The sequence below is a fragment of the Bubalus bubalis genome, chromosome 22 (assembly GCF_019923935.1).
Source record: "Bubalus bubalis isolate 160015118507 breed Murrah chromosome 22, NDDB_SH_1, whole genome shotgun sequence".
Lineage (NCBI taxonomy): Eukaryota > Metazoa > Chordata > Mammalia > Artiodactyla > Bovidae > Bubalus > Bubalus bubalis.
This window is the reverse complement of record NC_059178.1, coordinates 18,885,436-18,907,357: the sequence shown is the minus strand read 5'-3', so window position 1 is coordinate 18,907,357 and position 21,922 is coordinate 18,885,436.

The following is a 21,922-nucleotide window of genomic DNA, read 5'->3' as shown; positions in this document are numbered from 1 at the left end:
AAACAAACATGCTGATTATGGAAATCATCTCCCTTTACAGTAAGATAATTCATTATAGGGAAACTTGCGTTCTTAGAATAGCTTATCACCTTCAGTAGAAATGTGACGTGTTAGAAAAATTTAGCTGTGCTGTCCAAAACTGAAATTTAAACTTTAATTAAATGAAATAACAAAGATTCTCTTCTTGACCAAACTCTACTCAAGATTCTCTGAGCTCTTTTTCAGCTAGGTCTTGAGTTTTGGACTGCCCTGTTTCTCTCTGCATTGTCAAATTTTTGCCATCCTGCTGAGTCAGTTAGCCAGAAGCCCCCATTCTAAGTATCTGATCACTCTTGATATTTAGTCAGGTTCCTCATCTTTGCATCCCTCACGTGACATCTGATCTCCCTGCCCTGCCTTTACCTAGAATCCTATTAGGTCAGCTCACCCAGAACCCCCTGTGCTGCCTCTGTTAAAAACAAGACTACATGTATACCTGTGGCGGATTCATTTTAATATTTGGCAAATCTAATACAGTTATGTAAAGTTTAAAAATAAAATAAAATTTAAAAAAAAAACAAAACAAGACTACAGGCCCAAAAGGAAGTCGATGGAAAGTCCCATGTCACCAATCTAGATTTGATGATAGTTTCAGCTCTCCCAGAAATGGGATTTAAAGGAGTAAATCAAGATTCACTAATCATCACTAGGTAGGTGATCTGCTAGGTAGACTTCCCTCAACCTTGTAGTAACCAGTTGCTTCTCTGCCTGGAATAACTCCCTTGTTCCAGCTCCCTTCTGCCTGTAAGTCGTTTGTTTTGGGTAGCTCCTTGGCGCTTCTGTCCATTTGCCCAAAACACGAATCATTTAATAAAGCCAATAAAATCTTTAAATTTTACTCAGTTGAATTCTGTTTTTTAACACCTCTTAGTAATTTTCCATCTGCTGACACCCCACTTAACTGTAAATTCCCACTTCCTATTCAGAATTTGGAGTTGAACCCGTCCCTCCCCCACTACAAGACCCATTGTGGTGTCCCCTATACCTGTCACAGGAATCACCCCACACACAGCTGGAATAAAGTCTTCCTTTTACCTCATCATCTTCTACAAGTGTCAGGCATAGATTTTTTCTTTAACAGAAATTAAGAATTCAGTTCCTCGGTTGAACTAGCCACATTTCCAATCTCAGTAGCCACACAGGCTAGTGGCTAAAGGATTGCAGAGCACACAAACCATCGAAATTCTGTGGAACAGAGCTACCTGAGAGGTTTGAAAAACTTCATTATTTTAAAGCATCCTTGACATTGACATTTAATCTCAGTCGTTTCTGACTCGTTGCGACCCCATGAACTGGGCTCCTCTGTTCACGGAGATTCTCCAGGCTAGAATGCTGGAGTGGGTTGCCATTCTCTCCTCCAGGGGATTTTCAGGACTCCAGGAGCCTGATTTGTATGGTGAAGTGACTTGAGGGTCCACAGATGTTAAACAATGCTGAAGCAATCTGGTGGCTCAGTGGTAAAGCACTATCTGAGAGATTTAAAATACTTGGGTATTTTAAAGTGTCCTTACACAAGTAAGATAATGTAAATACTGGTCAGAGAAAACCAGCAAGCTGTTGGACCAAGAAGAAACTGTAACACAGAACATTAAGCAGCCAATAAACCCTGACAGAATATAACTGAGGAATACATACACTCTCCCTCAAGAAATGCCCCACAATGTAAGTGTCCTGGTTTCCGAAGTTCCATCCTTTAAACTGACTAAATTAAAGGCATAATATCTCCTGGGATTCCCCATGGCTGTTGGGGTCAAACAGCTCATCAAATCGTGATCTCACAGCAGCAGTTCTTGTCACCAGATGCACATGGTCCCTCAGGAACTCTGGCAAATGCTGGTTGGGGGTGCAGTGCTTGCCCTCTGTGGGTTTGCTCTCATATGCTGCGTGCAGCTAGGACTCTAAGTCAGCAAGCAGTTCTCATACCAGCAACATGTGCATTGACGGTGAACGACAAAATGAACAGAGATCAGCTACATTGCCTACGTGGTTCCATCAGCCTCCCTAGAGAGGCTCAGTGTGGCCTCCATCGGCTGCTGGTCCTCATGGCATCTTCAGTGGTGAGACACATGGTGGGTGCAGAGACAGCAGAGGAGGAAATGAGCAAAAAGGGATTTCAGGGAATGTTTCTGGGGTCTAGCCTGTGGAAACTCCTGGAATAAGACTTGAACAAAACTGATAAGAAAGATTTAAAGTGTTTTTCAAAGGTTATGTAGTTGGATTTTCATTTCTTTTGAATGAAACTTCTTGTAGACAAGAATCCAGGAGCCTGACTTATATAGTGAAGTGGCTTGAGGGTCCACAGATGTTAAATAATTTTGAAGCAACCTGGTGGTTCAGTGGTAAAGAACCCACCTGCAGTGCAGAAGACGCAGGTTCAATCCCTGGATCGGAAGATCCTCTGGAGAAGGAAAAAGCAACCCACTCCAGTATTCTTGCTTGGAAAATTACATGGACAGAGGAGCCTGGCAGGCTACAGTCTATGGGGTCACAAAAGAGTCAGACACGACTTTTCGATTAAACAAAAACAATCTAGTAAAGCTTTTCAAACTCAACAAAATCTGGATTCAAGACCTTATTTTTGGGCTTCCCTGGTGGCTCAGTGGTAAAGAATCTGCCTGCCAGTGCAGAAGACAGTTTGATCCCTAATCCAGGAAGATCCCACATGCTGCAGAACAACTAAACCCATGTGACAGAACCCTTGATCCTGTGCTCTAGAGTTCCTTATTAGTCCCAAAGCTGCAACTACTGAGCCTGTGCACCTACAGCCCATGCTCCACAACAAGAGAAACCAGCACAAGGAGAAGCGCCTGCACCACAACTAGAGAAGAGCCTGCACAGCAACAAAGACCCAGCACAGCTGCTGCTGCTGCTGCTAAGTCACTTCAGTCGTGTCCGACTCTGTGTGACCCCATAGACAGCAGCCCACCAGGCTCCCCCGTCCCTGGGATTCTCCAGGAAAGAACACTGGAGTGGGTTGCCCTTTCCTTCTCCAATGCATGAAAGTGAAAAGTGAAAGGGAAGTCGCTCAGTCGTGTCTGACTCTTCATGACCCCATGGACTGCAGCCTACCGGGCTCCTCCTCCGTCCATGGGATTTTCCAGACAAGAGTATTGAAGTGGGGTGCCATCGCCTTCTCCTCAGCACAGCTAAAAATAAGTAAATAAATGAAATGACCTTATTGTTCAGACCTGGTTTTTTACCTACATTCTGTTTCCTGTCTCCCTTTCACTGAAGCCGGAAACCTGGACTCAGGTAGACATGGACTTTGTAGACATCGCTCCTTCTTCTCAAATTTCAGTGGTCATAAAAATACCTCCTAATTGTCTCCTAAGTAGTAATTGTCCCCCCGCCATGCTTCCCATCACCCTCACTGTCTCCCTATCCTTTCTCTTCTGTGTCTAACAGGTCACCTGCTTCTGTTGATTCTTCCTTAAGGAACCTCTCTGCGCTCCAGTCTGTCCCCACTGCCACTGCCTTAGTTCAGGTTTCATCATCTTCCTGCCTTGTCTCTTGTCCCATCCAATTGTGGGACGTTCTATTTGGGAATCCCACGTTCAGCATGGTACCTGGTACACGATAGATGAAAAATAAATGTGACCAAATGGATCTTTGTAGGACATTTAGATTGTTTCAAATTTTCCCATCATATGAAAATGCTGCAATATCCTTTTTGGATACAACTCCCCCCCTCCTTTTTAAGGAGTATTTCCTTTGGATAAATACTCAGAATAGGAATTATTGGGCAAAAAGGAATGACTCTTACTCCATTAGATTTTCCCAGAAGCAAGCCCTGGGAGGGAGATTTGAGTACAAGTATGTTCCACAGTGGGTGATGCCAGGACCCCTGGTGAAGGACACTGGAAGGGATGCAGGAACAGGAAGCAAGGAAGGAAGCAGTGAAAGGTTTGTTGACAGCCCGTCACCACTGTAGGCAACCAGGCCTGGTCCCACTGGAGAACTCTGAGAGGAAGTCCAGAACTACTGCTGAGTTATCCAGACTGAAGCCTGAGGAGAATGGGGTGTTAACTGTCAACTCCCCATGTGTCATGAGCTGAAGAAGATTCTAGAGGTTCTCATCGGAGTGCATGTGGCCCTGCTGTGGACTGCATAGGCATCTGCTTCCCCCAACATCCGTATGTTGAGATGGAGGTGGGGCCTTTGGGAGATGAATCATCATGATGGTGAAGCCTCATTAGAAGAAACCCCAGCAGGTTCTGCTGCTCTTTCTTTGCATGGTGGGGGGTGGGGGGCAAGAAGGATGCTGGTTCTCATCAGACACAACATCTGCTGGCATTTGATCTTGAACTTCTCAGCCTTTAGAACTGTGAGAAATAAACATTTGGGCTACCCTGTCTATGGTATTTTGGTTCTGGCAGCCCAAATTGATAGTTCCCAAATAGCATCTGAGAGTCCAGGTTCTTTGGGATCTCTCTATGCATGCCCCCTGGAGTGCTAAACTTCTTGCTAGACTCACCTGAAGAGCTGTCCCACGATGATGCTTCTATTTCTCCAGATTACCCACCACCACCACGTGTTACCTCCTGACTGTTCTCAGTGCCGCTTTAGTTGGGAAAACAGGTCACGCTCCAGGAAGAAAGTTTATACAATCAAAAGAATCATAGGGCTTGGCTCATAGGCACTGATAGGAAGGAGAAGGAAATAGGCAGTTGTAAATCTTAAGGTGTTGAGTAAAGAAGGACGGACCTTTGAGGATGAGGAGAGGAGAATGTATCAACACAGAAATGCACTCTGCTGACGTGGGAGTCCTGGCAGGGGCACCTGCATCCCTCTTCGTTCACTGCCAGGAAAATTTCCTGAAGTGCAGACAGGACTGTGATCCACAATGGATGGGGTGAGGTTTAAACTTCCTTGCAAAGCACTGGAAAAGCTCAGGGAGCACAGACTTCAGAATGAAACCCTCTGGGCAAGCGGAGACCCCACTGCCTGGACTTGCTCCTTCGGAGAACTCAGTGTACATTCCTTTCATAAAGCTCAAGGAGTGCGCTGGGGAGGGGGGGGCATTGCATCTCTAAGAGATGGGCGGGACACATCCTGTGTGGGCCAGAGCTGACCAGAAGAAGGTGCTGGAAGTGGGGATGGTGGGATCCTGGAAGAGCGTGGGTTGGGGGAGTCACAGGGGCAACAGCACTAGAGGAAGTTCCTCCACCTTCAAAGTCACGTGCTGATGACCAATAGATCCAGGTGCTCCATTCTGGGGTGAGAGAGATGGCAGCTGACCAAGTAGGGTCCAAGTGTTGGAAGGCTGAAGTTTGAAATGAGTCATGGCAATGGAAAATCACAGTTCTCATTCACTGTCCACAGCCAAATCAGTTCACAGAACTGAAAGATCACTGAGTGAAAGGAAGGTGCCAATTCCCTTTGATGAAGGATGCTGCAACCCCACTACAGGGTAGATAACTATGACCCAGAGAAATGGGTAGAGAATCTGGGTTGATCTGAAATAGTGTTATGTTCCTGCAGTAAGAGCTGGGGCTTGTGAAGGCAGGTGACAAGTGGAGTTCTGGTCCAAGAACACCCTACAGCGCTGCCAGGTCCTTGGCCTGCCCGTGGTTATTTCCCAGCTCCCATGTGCATAGTTGGGATTTTACATAGTAGTTGGCAGAACCCTTATAAGGATTTCCTGACGTGTAGAATAAGAGCCATGGGGAGAAGTCTCTGAAAAGGCCTGAACCCATCAAGAAAAAAGTTAAGAGCAATCCTAGGAGGAGTTGTGGAGAGTAGCACCATCAGAAGAAACATCAGGGATGGAGGGGGGGGGGAGCGCAAAAACCAGCAGGATATTGGCAGGGAAAGGTGGACAAGTATAAACTGAACTTAGTAACCCAACCATAGGCACCTCACCCAACACAGTGAGGACTGAGCGATGGATGGTTTCCAGCGCTTGTTACCTGGCTGCTCGCCTGCACATTGGCCAAGAAAGGGGTTGGAAATGAGCTGTCACTGAGCTTCCCAGGCTCTTGCCTTCCCTTCACAGTACAGCCCTCTGGGATCTCAATCTTTGCGGCCCCCGTACTCGCTTGCTGTCTGAGCTGCTCATCCAAATGAATCAGAGTATTTCTGATCTCTCTGTGGGTCCTCCTTCTCTGACTTCAGGATGTAGGAATTACTTGCACATATATTTTTTCTTGGGCCCTAACTGAAATTAAGACTTCCGTATCACTTTTTTAATTTTTATTTACTTTTTTATTCATTTATTTTGAGTGTGCTAGGTCTTTGCTGCTGCTCAGGCTTTTCTCTAATTGTGGCTAGCAGAGGCTACTCTCTAGTTGTGGTGCTTGGGCTTCTCACTGCTGTGGTTTCTCTTGTTGTGGAGCACGGGCTCTAGGGCCCTCAGGCTTCAGGAGTTTTGGCTCCCGGGCTCCAGGGCACAAACTCTAGTTGTGGCACACAGACTTAGTTGCTCCTCGGCATGAGGGATCGTCCCAGACCAGCAATGGAACTGGTGTCTCTTGCATCACAAGGCAGATTCTTTGCCACTGAGCCACGAGGGAAGCCTTATGTCACTTTTTAAATTCGTAATATTTTACTTTTAAAACTTAGGTTGAGTAAAATAAGACACAATATATTTATATTTGTTCATTCCAGGTGATAGGTACAGGGGTATTTGTCTTATTGGTCTGGAGGTTTTTTTGTTATCTTTTTTACTGTGGTAAAACAGACCCAACACCACCCCTCCTCCCTTCCTTCTACTGAACGGGCATCTCTGTAGCGGAGGGCAGGGAGGACACCTGTCCTTCTGCTGACGCCAGAAGGAACGTTCAGATGATCATCAAATTGCCTTATGCTGAGTCTCGTGAAAACAAAGTAAACCCCCTTAATTTAAACTTAGAAATAGACTGGCTGACCTTCAGTTTCATTTTCATAGTTCTGTCGACTTAAAAAAAAAGAGTGTATAATGTGAAAGTTGTGAATTAAGTTTTATCTGAGGCAAAATGAAGATTGTAGCCCAGGAGATAGCCCCTCACAGTAGCTCTGAGAAACTGCTCCAAAGAAGCAGGAGGGAAGGTCAGTATAGATGTGATTCTGATGAAGATTGTGATTCTGATGTGACTCTTGACATGCAATCAAGCACATATTTTTCCAGAAGGTTTCTTTTAGTCTCTTGAAGACTGCTAGTCACAAGGAACAGTTGTCACCTTGAAGGGCTTTAGTGCTTTTCTAGATATGAGGAGATACAAGAATTGGACTCATAAAGCTGGCTCTTCAAAAATCTGTCTGAGGACCAGTCCTGCCAGTTTTTTCCCCTCTGAGCACAGAGGGCCTCATTTCTGCTCTCCACCCTGAACTCCTTTCAGTGGTTGTTGAAGGTCACCAGTTGCAGCAGCACATGATTTAATCCTTGTTGAGGTAGATGGCAAGTCCCAATTTGTGGTTGACAGTTCCATTGAAATGTCCCACTACAATTTACTGAACCAGTCCTCTACTATTAGGCATTCAGATTGTTTCCAGCTTTTCACTATGGCAAACTAGCAGTAAAACAATGTGTGTTACCACAGAGATGTGGTCCTAATTCCCTTCCCTCTGTGACTGAGGTCCAGAAACCTGGAAATACAAACTGGCCATGAAAATCCAGGACCTGTGGCATCCTAGACAAATGGACACAACTTGTCTGAAAACAAATGTATGCACAGCTTGCTTTAGGAATATATCACAAAATTCACAGGCCTGTGTGATGTAAATGGATGTACTGATAAAGATTTGGAATAGTGGCCAGAGAAGAGATGCAGTGCACACCTGTTCACCATCCATTAGTGCACATGAAGGTTCTCTGTGGCCACCTGACTCCCATTTGAGAGAGAGCACCCTCGTGGTAGGGGCTTCCCTGATAACTTGGTTGGTAAAGAATCCGCCTGCAATGCAGGAGACCCTGGTTCGATTCCTGGGTTGGGAAGATCCACTGGAGAAGGGATAGGCTACCCACTCCAGTATTCTTGGGCTTCCCTTGTGGCTCAGCTGGTAAAGAATCCACCTGCAATGCAGGAGACCTGGGTTCGATCCCTGGGTTGGGAAGATCCCCTGGAGAAGGGAAAAACTACCCACTACAGTATTCTGGCCTGGAGAATTCCATGGACTGTATATAGTCCACGGAGTTACAAAGAGCTGGACACAACTGATCGACTTTCACGAACCCTCATGGTGACCATGTGCAGTGCCAGGGGCCTGTCCATGCTGTCAGGTAGAGTCCGCTCAGGGGGGTCTGCACCCTGGCTTCTGTGGAGCCCCTGCACTCTGCTGATGTTCATCCCCTCAGACACTCTGAGCAGGTACCCCAGGGTGCACAGGAGGATTCAGGTGAAGCTTCATCTTCTAGGGGTGAAGATACTCTTTGGAATCTTATGCCACAAAGCAGGACAACCCCCAGCCCCGTCTTTTCTTGTTCTCTAAGCTTTAATCGAGGCCCTCTCAGAATGGGATCCACTTCATGGTAGATACCACCCTGGCCTCCCCACCAGCTGGTGTGTGTGTGGGGAGGGGGTGGTGCATGACATAGAGAAGCTCCTGCTGAAGGACTTGAAACTGATCAGGTAAAGCCAGAATCCTCACAGTGAGAGGAGAAGAGAGGCTGGTAGTCAGCGGAGGTCACCCCAGGGTTGGGAAGCAGAGGCCCCCAGAGGAGCACAGAGCCTGCAGTGGGGCAGAGGCCACCACTTTGGGGGTCAGCCCTCTGGCCTCAGGGCTGTGACCAAAGTAGCATTCATCCCAGATGGGTCACGTGGGGCCACACACATGGACCAAGGTGATGCTGAGTCATGCGGACCCGTGTTGGCACTGCTGTGGACCCCAGCCATCCAGCCTCCTTGGAGAAGTGCTGTGCTAGCAGAGAGGGGCTGTGATCCCCGACCCCCAACCACCCCGGCCCCCATCACCACCCCTCAAACAGAGTCCTGTCCTGGGTCCCTTGCTCCTCCCCACCACTCCCCCACCCCAGGGCCAGTAAGTCAGAGTGTGCCCTGAAGGACAGGGCCAGGATGGGTGGAGGCCACCTGCCCAGGTGGCCCAACCTCAGGGGGAGGCAGAAGATGTTGGGAAGGGCAGGATGCAGGGAGCTTTAGGCCCCAGATCCCGGATCCAAAGGCAGAGTCCAGACAACCACCCACAGCAAAAGCTGGTGATGGCTTCTGCAGTGTATTCACTAAGAGTGAGCCATTATATTTACTGCCACTGTCAGTAGTGAGTTTAATACCAGCTGAGCAAACGTGGGAAGTCTCACACTCTCCAGTCAGAGGCACTGGATTGACCAGATTGTTGGAAAATGCACAGAAATGGCTTATGATGGAAGGGAGGAGAGTGTGGAGGACACATAAGTCTCACCAACTAAATATAACTTTTCATGTTGATTTTTTTTTAGTAATCCTCTTTTAGCTAGGAATCTGTTTCATAGGCTACGGATTACTTACTCTCTTTAGCTAGGCTTTCAGACTAACTTTCGTCAAAGTGTTGTTGCAAGGAAGGGTAATGTTTTCACAGAGCCTGCCAAAACAGATAAGAATGACTAAAAAAAAAAAAAAAAAAAAAAAAAAAACCAGGGTTCCCAGAAACAAATAATGACCCTTTTCAAACAGATTCAGAATCCAAATTTGTGAAAAATGCTGTCTCAATGCTTTCTATAATATTCTGGGGGTTGCTTTAAAGCAAAAATAATGGTTTAATTAACAAAAATATGGGGTTTAAAAGACTGAGGGTTTATAAATTTTTTAACTGATTTTTAATCTTTTATGGGCTGGTAAGAACTTTTTCTTATAGTGTGAGAGAGAATGATAATTGTTTCTTTGTTGCATAGATTTTAAACTGGGTGAAAGTTTTTGTCTTTAATCATCCTGCATCCTTCAGCATGTAGCATTAGCTTTGAAATGAAAACTTTACAAAAGCCGTTCTGCCTGTCTGATTCTCTTCCAGGGAAGAAAGAAAAGAAGAAAGGGAGGGAGATAGGAAGGAGAAAAAAGGAGGAAGTGGGGGGAAAGAGAGAGAGAAAAGAAGGGAGGAAGGGAGACAGAAAGAGAGGGAAGATAGAAACTTCTGGGTTCACAGTTAATGGGCCATCCATCTAATGACATCCATTTGTGTTGTGTTGGCATCCATTTGTGTCTGTGTTTGATGGTCATTACCGGAGGACGGTCCCTGCCCCAGAGTTCTCAGCAGTGCCCCTTGCAAAGCCTGCTTGTTGTATTCCTCTCTGGTCTACTGGACTAGATTGTTTGGGGGCAGGGGCTGATGAGAATCATTTTGGAAAACTGACTTCTCTCATTCAGACATAGCTTTTCCGGAGCAGAGTATTTTCAGAACACTTACTGGCAGCACAACATAGATGACATCACAGAAGTAATTCCCGCACTGCTGAGCTGCTCAATTCCCCAGTTAAACACTGCTCTGATGTCACCCTCATCCCGGCAAGAGGGCTGCTAACGTCGTGTGCTCTCAAAAAGCCTCACAACCCTGGGAAGGCTTCTGTGGACTAATATTAATTCCAAATAGCAAGTAATTCTTTTTCCTAGTCAATACTTTCTTTCAAATATATGGATTTAAACACACTTAAGTTGTGGAGCTTTGAAATTTTGAACCAAAGTTTAAAAGTTTCAAGTGATTGAGCCCGATCCTCAAACTATACCAGCATCAGAGTCAGGGATATGAAAAGATAAGGAGCTGTGGTTTCTGCATGCTTGCTACATCTTTGTCCCAGGCAGTATGTTGGGAAGAATTGAGAATATAGGCATTATTTGTCATTCATTGTTCAGTTGTCAGTTGTATCCGACTCTGCGACCCTGGGGACTGCAGCACTCCAGGCTTCCTTGTCCTTCACTCTCTCCCTGAATTTGCTCAAACTCATGTCCATTGAGTCGATGATGCCATTCAACCAGCTTATCCTCAGTCATCCCCTTCTCCTCCTGCCTTCAATCTTTCCCAGCATCAGGGTCTTTCCCAATGAGTCAGTTCTTTGTATCAGGTGGCCAAAGTATTGGAGCTTCAGCATCAGTCCTTCCAATGAATATTCAGAGTTGGCATTATACAGAAATACATGTTCTCTGTTCACAGAAAGATGTCTATGAAAGATGTGTAATCCTCTTAGGTTCTTGGCCAGATCTGAACATCTGCAGGATGTTGAAACATTGGTTGTGTGATGACCCACCCACCCCTTGAGCTCTGTTATTCTGATAACTCATCGCTCCACCAAAGCAGAGAAGGATTTCTGCTCCTGCGAAGGAGCGAGCTGAGCAGCCAGGGAAGGCCTCGCGCCCTAGAAGTCTGGCTTCTGTCTGTTCTCTGCTCCCAGGGATGGTGGGGCCATGAGGGCTATATGGTCACCAGGTTGAAGAGGACTGGCCCCAGATCAGTTAACCAACCCCAGCAAGTGTCACAGGCACGTCCCTATGAATCATAAAGCAGAAGCACCCAGGCTGGGATCCCCAGGGACCGTTTTCAGAGCCACAAACTCCAGACTTGACCACACTGCCCACCAGGGGAACCAGGCCACCAGCTCAGTAAAGCCAGCCAGATATTCCTTCTCAAAAAATGATACTTTGTGGCTGGAGACCAAGCCAGTCAACAGAGGGTAACCTGAAGCTCTAAGACCCTGGGGAGATGCAGCCAGATGAGGACAGAAGCTCAGCGCATCAAGGAGAAATGTGGTCTGAGAGAGAAGCGGGTCCACACAAAGGCCGTGGAAACTGAAGACCTACTGGCCCCAGAAAGAGAGACAGGTGGCCTCTCTGATGGCTTGGAACCCCCACTGTGGCCCAGCTGAGTTCTTTCCAGTCCTTAGTCATAAGGGACTTAGGACGCTTGCATCCCCTGGTTATATCCCTTTAGAGCGACCAAAAGCTTCCTGCTGCTGCTGCTGCTAAGTCACTTCAGTCGTGTCCGACTCTGTGCGACCCCATAGACGGCAGCCCACCAGGCTCCCCCGTCCCTGGGATTCTCCAGGCAAGAACACTGGAGTGGGTTGCCATTTCCTTCTCCAATGCATGAAGGTGAAAAGTGAAAGTGAAGTCGCTCAGTCAAGTCCGACTCTTAGCAACCCCATGGCCTGCAGCCTACCAGGCTCCTCCGTCCATGGGATTTTCCAGGCAAGAGTGCTGGAGTGGGGTGCCATTGCCTTCTCCTGAGATGCCACTAAATATTCAGCTAGTTGGTAAAGGCTCCAACTTGTTTCATTTTATGAACTAAACCAAGCATAGCTTAGCGACTGAACAACAATACTCAAAGCTATGGTTTTTCCTGTAGTCATGTACAGATGTGAGAGTTGGACCATAAAGAAGGCAGAGGGCCAAAGAATTGATGCTTTCGAGCTGTAGTGCTGAAGAATACTCTTGAGAGTCCCTTGGACAGCAAGGAGATCAAACTAGTCAATCCAAAAGGAAATCAACCCTGAATATTCATTAGAAGGACTGGTGCTGAAGCTGAAGCTCCAATACTTTGGCCACCTGATGCGAAGAACTGACTCATTGGAAAAGACCCTGATGCTAGGAAAGATTGAGGGCAGGAGGAGAAGGGGATGACAGAGGATGAGATGGTTGGATGGCATCAGCAATTTAATGGACATGAATCTGAGCAAATTCAGGGAGATAGTGAAGGACAGGGAAGCCTGGTGTGCTGGAGTCCACGAGGTCGCAGAGTCGAACAGGACTTAGTGACTGAACAACAAAAACAAGCATGGCTTATTTATAAATCCCCCATTGTTTCCAATATTTGGCATTATAAGCATCCTTGTAGTTATATCTCTGAATGCATCCACAGTTTTTTTCTAGAGCTGAATTCCGAGAAATGGAATTGCTAGGCTGTGTGGATATTTTAATGTGTATTGCTTATTGCCTTCAATTAACTTTATACTTGGAGGAGCAGTATTTGACAGCCCCTGTTTAAATCTGTCCTCCCAAAACTTACTATTTGTTGTCAGTCTTATTTTTTTTGTCTCTGACAGTATGTTAGGTTGAAAACGAGACCTTCATTTTAATTTTTCATTTTATTGATTGAACTTTTTATGAGATATTGATGGGCACTTATAATATTGGTGTGTTTGTATGCGGGCGTGCATGTGTACATATCTTAAGTTCATGACCTTTGCTTATTTTCCATTGCTGTGGTCAACAGTCTCTTATTGATCTGTAAGAGATTTTCAACTTAACCCATTATCTGTCACATAGCTTAAATATTTTTCTTATTGTTTAATTTTAAAATTTTGTTCATGTTTTTTGACACAGAGTTTTGCAGTGTTTTCTCTTATTCTAGTTGAAATTAGGAAAATAATATCTGATCATTAAAAAAACCAACAACAAAAATATGTAAAATAAGAATGTGAAAATCTACCCCCCCTACCGTTTACCCCATCATATCCTAATCCTAATCTGAGGGGCAGGTCTATTTTGGGGCCCCCTTTTTATCTCTGTCGACAATTAACCCCTTAATGATTTCAGATACTGTTTACACTGCTAACACGCAAACTTCTGTCTCCTGGAACTGCCCTCTGAACTCACCTCTGATATCCAACAGCCTGGTTGACACCTCCATTCAGATAACATGAAGGCATCTTAAACCTGCTGTGTCTGTGTCAGGTAGAATGGTCTGGGCTACCTGTGATGTAACTTGAACTTCACGCTCCGCTGGGAAAGTCCTGATGCAGACAGTGCATCAGCAGTAGCTCCAAGAGTCACGTGCCTACTCTGAGCTCTGTGCTGGGGTGAAGTCTGCTCCCCCTCACACTGGATCGAGACAATTGTCAGGGTACCAGCTTCATCCCTTCGTACCACAGTGTCCAGAGGAAGAAGTGACATTGTTTTCTGATGCATTTCTCTCAGGGAAGAATATACTTTGTTCTCATAAGTCTCCACAATACTTCTCCCCTAACCCATTCCTAAACCTGCCCTCTGGCATGGAACGCCCTGCACTGATTGCCTCAGGCCAGGTTTCCCAAATTAGCCATTAACCAGGAGAGATGAACTGACCCTTAGCGCCATTCGGCCAGCTCTGGAGGAGAAGGTGAAGCCAGCTTTTCCTGAATCACTTGGAGTAGAAGAAAGTCTGGTAAATATAGATAGAAGGAAGAATCTAGGCTGAGTTAAACGGATGCGGACTAGGAAGTCATCAGTGTCCAAGGAGAAGTGTTTTACCTTCCTCCCCCAGCTGTGTCTTCCCTTAGTTCTCCCAGCCTTAGCAAACAGCAGGGCCATTGTTGTTGTTATTCAGTCACTAAGTTGTGTCCAACTCTCTGCGACCCCATGGACTGCAGGATGACAGGTTTCCCTGTCCTACACCATCTCCCGGAGTTTGTTCAAACTCATGTCCATTGAGTCAGTGATGCCATCCAACCATTTCTTCTTCTTATGGCATGCCCATAACCACAGTCATGAAACCCAGAAGTTATACTTGAATCTTGCAGTCACCCACCCCTCTTGATTTATTGTTTATGTTCTTATGCGAAGAGTTGACTCATTGGAAAAGACTCTGATGCTGGGAGGGATTGGGGGCAGGAGGAGAGGGGACGACAGCGGATGAGATGGCTGGATGGCATCACTGACTCGATGGACGTGAGTCTGAGTGAACTCCGGGAGTTGGTGATGGACAGAGAGGCCTGGCGTGCTGCAATTCATGGGGTCACAAAGAGTCGGACACGACTGAGCGACTGAACTGAACTGTACTGAAGTAGTAAATTGACTTTAAAGAAATTAAGAAAAGAAAATTATATGTATTTTACATTTATCCATTTTTTTTATCTTTTTCTGATACTTTGGATCTTTGTTTAGATCCAGGTTTCCATCTGGTATAATTTCCCTCAGCTTTTGTTTCACTGAAAAGATCATTATTTTACCACCTTTGTTTTTTGAAGGATGTTCTCATAGTGATAGCAAATTCTAAATTGACTCTCTCTGCACTCCCACCTCAAAAATGTCATTTCATTGCCTTTTGGTTTAAATTATTTCTAATGACAAATCAGCTGTAATTCTTATTATTTTTTTCATGTAATATTTTTTTCTCTGCCTCTACTTAAGATTTTCTCTTTATCTTTCAGCAATTGAACTATAACATGCCAGGGTGTGGTTTTATTTATATTTTTCTGTTTGTGCGTGCTAAGTGCTAAGTTTCTGCAGTCCTGTCCAACTCCTTGCAGTCTTGTCAGAATCTGATATGTAAGGGAGTTGGACTACAGTTTTAGGTGTTTTTGACTTACCTGTGGATTCCATTGCATCAAGATTCTAGAATCCACAATCTTAAGTGGATTAAACCAGTGACAAAAAAGAAAATACTATGTGACTTGACTGTGAAATATATGGTCAAAATCATAAAAACAGAAAGTATAACAGTGGTGTGGCTTCCCTTGTGGCTCAGCTGGTAAAGAATACAGCTGCAACGCAGGAGCCTGGGTTAGATCCCTGGGTTGGGAAGATCCCCTGGAGAAGGGAAAGGCTACCCACTCCAGTTCTGACCTGGAGAATTCCGTGGACTGTATAGTCCATGGGGTCGAAAGGAGTTGGACATGACTTTCACTATAACAGTGACTATAATATCGACTTTCACTATAACAGTGGTTGCCAGAGGCTGAAGGGAGAGGAGATGAAGAATTAATGCTTAATAGATATAGAGTTTCAGATTTACAAGGTAAAAGTCTTATGGGAGTGGGTGGCACTGATAGCTGCATAGCCTGTGAATATCACTGAACTGCGTGCTTAAACATGGTTAAGATGGTGAACTTTGTTATGTGTATTTTAACACAATAAAAAAATTAGAATTACATTTTTTAAAAAAGAATTAGAGTCTACCAGTCATGTAAGTTATTTTACTTTATACAGACACACAGGAAAGTTTGATCTTACTGAATTCAGGCAGGTTGTTCTGTGTGGATAGAAAGCCTTAGTGTAGAGCCTTTCCTTGCGACTCAGTAGTAAAGAATCTGCCTGCCAATGCAGGGGACAGGGGTTCGATCCCTGATCCAGGAAGATCCCACATGCCGAGGAGCAACTAAACTTGTATGCCACAACTACTGAGCCTGTGCTCTAGGATCCAGAAACCACAACTGCTGAAGCCTGAGCAACGTAGAACCTGTGCTTTGCAACAAGAGAAGCCACTGTAATGAGAAGCCTGAGCACCCCAACTAGAGAGTAGTCCCTGCTAGCCACAACTAGAGAAAAGCCCACACAGCAACAAAAACACAGCATATTCATAAATAAATAAGTAAAATTATATATACAAGAAAGCCTGAGTGCAGCCAACGGTATTTCTGATCCACCTCTGTTGAGAATAACTTGGTAGCCTTCAGCTCAGTATATGCTGCTAAAGTTTTTAAATTTAGATAAAGAAATTTAACTCTTTGGTTTAGGAAATTCACACCACACACACTACTACTGTAGAGAAAGGGGCAGTGATCTATGATAATATAAAATGTTACAGTAAAGAATCATTATTTTATAAAATTAATGGCTTTTAGTAAAAGCTTCTGAAATCACTTAGACTCCTCCATAATGAAAGAGGTGATGTGTCCCTTGGGCCCATTTGTGATCTTTGTGTCAAACTAAATGTTAACAAGAATCATAAAGAAAAGTTCTGCTGCCAAACCACCAACTGTGCTCTGAAAACCCAAAACAGCAAAGAAGTGAAAAGTTAAACAGAAACAAACAAGCTTACAACTTTGTGAAGCCAGGATAAACAAGGGAAGTGGAAGTGTGTTTACTAATATCCAGAAACATTTCAAAATATAACAATCTGTATCTACATGCATTAAACCAAAGTGGAGCTTTCCAACTCCACTTGATCACCATGAAAATTATCTTAGTCTTTCCCATTTTATCTGTGACCTCTAACTTCAACATTGAGAACCCTGGTTCCCACCAAATATCTTCCATTTACTAAATTGTTCAATTACATGGTAGCAGTTTCACAACTCAGAGAAGGCAATGGCACCCCACTCCAGTACTCTTGCCTGGAAAATCCCATGGACAGAGGAGCCTGGTGGGCCGCAGTCCATGGGGTCGCTAAGAGTCGGACAAGACTCAGCGACTTCACTTTCACTTTTCACTTTCCTGCATTGGAGAAGGAAATGGCAACCCACTCCAGTGTTCTTGCCTGGAGAATCCCAGGGACAGGGGAGCCTCGTGGGCTGCCGTCTATGGGGTCGCACAGGGTCGGACACGACTGAAGCAACTTAGCAGCAGCAGCAGCAGTTTCACAACTGTTGACCCACATCCCTTAAGACCAGCTTTGAGGTGGGGTAGAACAACTAGAGAACAAAGAGAAGGTTGGGGAGGAGCCAGAGGGGCCGACAACCCAATGGGACTGGGGCATAAGGGGCCCAGGGGAAGGTTTCTGGTGACAGAGTTCCAGCCTTACAAGAACAAAGGGTCTCCAGCACCTGCGGACAGATGCATGTCTTCACTTGTTAAGAGAGAATAGAGTCAAACGGTAAGGCCACTGTTTCTACTACATGGGAAAAATGGAAACGCTTGACGGTCCCCCAGCACTTCTGCAGGGTGTAGAAACGCTGCTGGTGAGACTGACTCAAGCATGTTGCAAAAGGTCCCCAGATTCCACCAGAGCTCACAGTGCACTGCTCTGACACAGCACATCTGCTGCTCCACAGGGCTGTTCATTAGTGCACTGTGTTCAAAGCAGCACAATGGACCCAACTGTCCATCAGTGGGAGACTGGTCCCAATGCCTGGCATATACAAACGCTCACTAATGCCTATTGAATGAATGAATGTGTATTCACTTGTATAAAATGAAGCATCTATAGCAGTTTAAATATACATACATATGCACATACATATACACATACCTATAGAAAGGGTCAATATATAATGTTGAGTGAAAAAACAAAATCACAGAATTATTTTATTTATAATAGAATCTGATTCTTGAAAAAATGTATATGTGTAATGAATTTCTGGAAAGGTACATTTTTAAAAAAAAACCATAATTCTGGCTATTTATGGGAAGCAGAAATGGATGACAGAGGAGGGAAAGTGCTAAAGAAATATTTAGCTTTTCATTTGCTTTTTGAATTTTAAAATCATAAGTGTTTATTACTTTTGTATAATAAAAAGAGTAAACAATCTCATTTTCACATCACTTCTTTTGTGTTTATATAGTTTTTTGTCTGTGGTGCTATTTAGAGTAAACTGTTTATATAAAGGTTAAACAAAACTAAAGGACAAACATGTCTGGTATTCAATTTTAAGCGGTATTTGTGTGATACAAATGTCCTCAGGAACCCCAACCCTTCATTGAACTCTGCCCCTCACTTAAATGGTTTGCATGCATGTATTTTAGGGAACTTGATCGACGCACCAAATGAAGCTAAATGGGAGGGAGGCTGAGGATTCATGGTAGCCAAGCTTAGAAGCCAAGTGACTGGGAGGGATGTCAGGCCCCAGTGAACACTGAGACTTTTGGGGGTCTCCCAGGGTAGCCTTGTCAGCACTCCTAGAGGGATCTTGGTTTGAGCCTTATTTTATCTACTTTTTTTTTTTTAAGATTTTTAATTAATTTATTTTCCCACCCCACACAGCATGTGGGATTTTAGTTCGCTAACCAGGGATCGAACCCATACCCCCTGTATTGGAAGAGCAGAGTCCCAATCACTGGACCCCCAGGGAAGTTCCTATTTTATTTACCTTTGAAACAAAGGGTGACCCACTGAGACTTAGGTTGCAAATTAAGGACCACAGGCTGTGAACCAGGTTTCTGGAAACATGGAGAAGTGAGTGGCCGTCATTCTGTCCTTGTAGCTGGGAGCTTCACAAAGGACAGAATGCTCAGGCTGGACAGTGAAGCGAGCAGGAAAGTTTGCTGGGAGGAGGAGGGGTGGCAGAGGAGCACCTTGGGAACAAGACAAACAGCATGGGGGGACACTGACAGCGCTCACTGACTTCCACTGACTGTCCTCCTGGCAGCCTTGCAGTTAGCCGGTGACTGGTTCTGCCTGTTGAGGAAACATTCATCAGTAATCAACCTAAGAAAGAAATGGAAATTGTTATGCTTGGGGTGACTTGTGTGCACCAAAGCGTTCCTATGGCCTCAGCTTTGCTTCAGTTTCTGCTGCTCCCAAGGCTCCACTGGTCCTTCCTCTTCTCCAGGTTGGATCCTCTAGATCCTGTAGTTTCCATGGGTGCCAATATCTTTCCAATAGTGTTGCCTGTGTTTGAGATGGCACCCAAGAAACCTGAGGATAGACACTAAATTTGGTTAAAAAAAAAATTTTTTTTCCTTATATAGCAAACAGTACAGTATTTCAATTCCAGCACAACTATAAAAGGTAGAACTTTCGAATTAGTTTGGTCATTTGCTGATATACCAAATCCCACTTCAGTCCATAAGTGCTTTGGAAATACAATGAGATCCTGTCACTTGACGTTGATGTCACATGCAGCACGGGAATTTGGAACAAAGCCTTCTGGGAGATCATGAGTTTCCCATGTGAACAAATGTGCATGGTGGCAACAGCTGAGGTGTGCAAGGCTGGGTGCAGCGTGTGGGTCAGCCGAGTTGGACCACAGAGAAACCGCACAAACACAGGGGTGGAGGCAAGCAGCTAGAGGTCTTTACTCTGGGGTTCAGGGCGTCTCAGGGAGGAGGGAGACCCCAGAATGTTCTTAGTGGAGGATAGGTAGAGCAGGAACACAACTTGCTACAAAACACTGTCATCTAAATAATCCCATATTGAATCTTTGAAGAACCGGCTGAGGGGGGTTATATTACCCCATTTTCATGATAGAGAAACCAAGCCTCAATCAAAGAAATGTATCTGTTTTTGCCTGGAAGACTCAGAAGGCAAAGTCTGGGACAAGGTTGAGGGCTCTGTCTTTCAGAAATGCAGCTGCAGAGAGCAGGGGTCAAGGCCAGGAACCAAACTGGAAGGAAGTAGAGTACAATGTAAAATTTTATCATGAAAGAACATAGGAAACTGAGTGTCATTCACTTTACGATTTAAACAAATACATTGCAACTGCCAATGTATTAATCATTCCTTCCAGGTGGACAAAGCTATGATCTAGCTACAGCGAGGAATGGAATACCTTGGCAGTTGGTGCTTTGTCTCCCAGAGGTGGAAACATTGTTTCTAGGTGAGAGTTCCTGATTTCACATTTCACCTAGAAGTAAACTTCAGTGGGTATAAAATCTCCCATCTCACTGCTGTCTTCCACCCGTAGTATAAATAGGGCTCCCATAATAAAAAAAAGTGTGGCTGTAATAGGAAACAGAATCAATATGGTGATGGATCAATCACAAACATTTATGTAGACTGAGGTTTGTTTTTGAATTGAATTTCATTGCCATTGCAGATTATTCAATTTTTACTTAGTTATTATTAGCAAGTTTCGTCAGCTATTACCAGGTGGTGCAGCCACTGACGAGGGGGAATAAATGCAGAAGAACCAGGACGCCATCCTCAGCGTCTCCAGAGAAAAATGACCATCTGCTAACGCAAAGGCCTGTGCTCTACAAGGACTTTATAAATAACAATGTCAGCATATCCATTCATCACATATAGTGGCTAATATGTATTTTTCATGCTACTTTCTAAGAATCAGAATTTAGTCGGATAGAAAGCTGTTGTTTATCCTTGTTGAAGTTCTCATTTAATATCATAAAAATCAATAACTGAATTTGAATTTACTTGTTCTTCTTACCATTATCTAAATAATTATTAAATGAAACCAAATGATAAGCTTTTTCTCTGTAAGTGGAAGTTCACATTCAATTTAAGACATTTTGCAAAGCAGCATCACTTTCTGAAAACAATAATTGCCTGGCAAATTATTCTCTGATGGCCCAGTGCTATTCTTGTCACATCAGGAGTGTCTGACGCAGGAGAGCCTCAGGGGATGGAAGAAGCAATGTCCTCATTGCTCTAAAGTTGGGCGGAAGGGAAAGAGCCCCAGACACCTTACTCTTTCCCAAGCTGAGAGGTTCAGTGAGCTCAGGTCCTGGCACTCTGTCTGCCCCTCTGCTCTGAACACACCTGTAGCACAGACATGACACGAGAGGCAGGTGGCAGCAGGAGGGCCCAGGTACAGGTGAAGGAGGAAACAGACAGAACAGGCTCCATCTTGAAAGCAGGACTCCATCTTGGGCCAGACTGTGGACTTTGAGCTTATCTATAGAAACGACATACCAACTGGAAAACCAGGCTGGAAGGAGGAGCCCCAGGACTCTCCGTAGCCTAAAAGAATACCCTAATTATCTGTGTAACCAGGTAGAATCATACATTCTATTATACTTGTTAGGGTATGACCATAGGCCTATTGATAATTGTCCACTGTTAACTACCTAGGCTTAAGGCATATGAATCACGGGTTAACTTTGATTGTATCTTTCTTTTTCCGTTGTTCAGACTAGTTTCAGGGAACCTTATACACTTAGGGTATATAAGGTTTTCACAAAAACTGGTCAGGGTCCTTGGCTAAGAGGAGACTCTGCCTTGGGCCCGCTGGTGTAATAAACTGCACTCCACTATCTGCATTATCCTTCTAAGTGAGTTTGTTTCCCAGAACGCGTGTCTACAACACAGGTACAGCTGTGTCCACAAAGCCTGTGCTCAGCTCCACCCTCTCTCATCCCTCTTGGGAGCTGCTCATGCTTTGGCATCGCCAGGCCCAGAGGAGGAGGCATCAGAAATGTGGAAGGGCCTGGAGAGACACCCTTAAGTGGGCTGAATGGCTGTGGGGAGTGAGGGTAGGGGGAGCTTGTCAGCTAAGGTCTTCCCTGCTTGAGCCCCGCCCTCCTCTCAGCCCTCCAGCCACCTGGCCCCAGGATGTCTCCAGGGATGAGTAGCCAGGACACTCCATGCGTCTGAGATCTCAGGAAAGAGGTGTGGGAGCTGTGTTCTGATCTGAACCAAACCAAGGCAGAAGAGTGGTCGAGCCCAAGTCTGAGCT